This window comes from Phodopus roborovskii, unplaced genomic scaffold, assembly GCF_943737965.1.
Source record: "Phodopus roborovskii unplaced genomic scaffold, PHOROB, whole genome shotgun sequence".
Lineage (NCBI taxonomy): Eukaryota > Metazoa > Chordata > Mammalia > Rodentia > Cricetidae > Phodopus > Phodopus roborovskii.
In genome coordinates this window covers 104,585-106,122 of record NW_026126277.1, presented here as the reverse complement: position 1 = coordinate 106,122, position 1,538 = coordinate 104,585, and positions in this window count along the sequence as shown.

Below are 1,538 nucleotides of genomic sequence, written 5' to 3'. Positions count from 1 at the left end.
CAGAAAGAATCTACCCATTTGATGCCTGTAGGTCTGAGTAGCCATATGTGGCCCTTTTTCCTGACCAGTAATTTTTAGTTTGGGTCAAGCGGTTATAAATTGACACTTTGATTCAAAGGATAAGAATTTCACCTTCATCTCAAACACTTGTATTCTGGTTCCCTTCTTTTTGTTGTAACTAATGCTACTAATCTTTGGAGGAAGTTTTATTTGTTCTCAGCAGGTCTTCGGACTGGTTAGCCTCTGGACATGTGAAGTAACAACTGTTATGGGCCATGTACCCCTGGTGTGAAGCAGAGAGGAAAGGAGATTTCTGGATCATGGCTGTCAGTGCTGCCTCCGCCACTGAAGCAACAGTTTCTATGATAGCCCTCTCCCAATCTATAAATACTGCAAGCAAAGTGGGTAAACCTTTACATGATGGCTGAAACTTTAGACACCCAAAACACACTTGATTATCTAGTACAAATTGGTATTTTTAAAACTAAATCTACAAACTAGCCTCCTATATGTGAACACTTGAATTGTTTTGTGAGAGGCTCATATGGCTTCTTGTTCTTTGATTTCACACCTATCTATGTTAATGCATCATTTTTCTCCAGAAATTCTAGAGTGATCAGTTTTTGAATTATACACATGCTTTAGCCATGCAGATCATTAATAACAATGAAACCTGAGTACCACCTGCCAGTGCAGAAGACCTTTTACAAGGACTTCAATTTGTGGGCTGATTACTGGGTTTTGTAGCCCTTGTGTTTGGCACTACTTAGCCACAGTATTAGACAGGCCCAGGCCAACTTCCAAACAAGACAGCTTCTACTGTCTTTGGTTCAAGAGAAAATGCCTCTGCCCATTTGTGGGCACCAGAAACAGGTAAGGCAGAAGGGGGAAAATATCCAACCTAAGACAGGGGTTTACAGACCTGTGTGACCTCTCCAATGATGGGTAAGGAAATATGATGATGTCCTCTGCCACATAAGACAGGTGTTAGTTTCTAGTAAAAGAAAGGGGGACCTGTAGGGCGCTGCATGGACGCCCTAGACACCTTGAGCAAGCTTGAATCTGTTGGCTGGAACTCCTTGCTTCAAGGCTGTTGTTGGTTCTCTTCCCGTTTTGATAACACACACCTCATGACAACACACACCTCGTGGGGAGGAGCTAAGCCTAAAATTCCTGTAATTATGCACTGTGCTGTAAGTCAGTATTTAAGCCTATTCTATCCCTTCAATAAATGGCATTTGGCATTCGGTGTTCCGACATTGTCATTGAACGAATGACCCGCTGTCTTGTCTCTTTATTTTAATATCTAGGCCTTTGTCCTATTCGTGGAACAGATCATAGTGTGGGTGCTACACATGGTAACTTCCAATAATCTACAAGGAGAACTCCTAGAAATAGTAGAGGGTGCCTTAACTGGTCTACATTTGTAATCAGATTGATGAATATGTCAACTATCCTCATAAAGCCCTTATCCAGTAATTGATAGAACCATACACAGAGATCCACAACCCAGATCCAGGCTGAGCTCTGGGAATCCA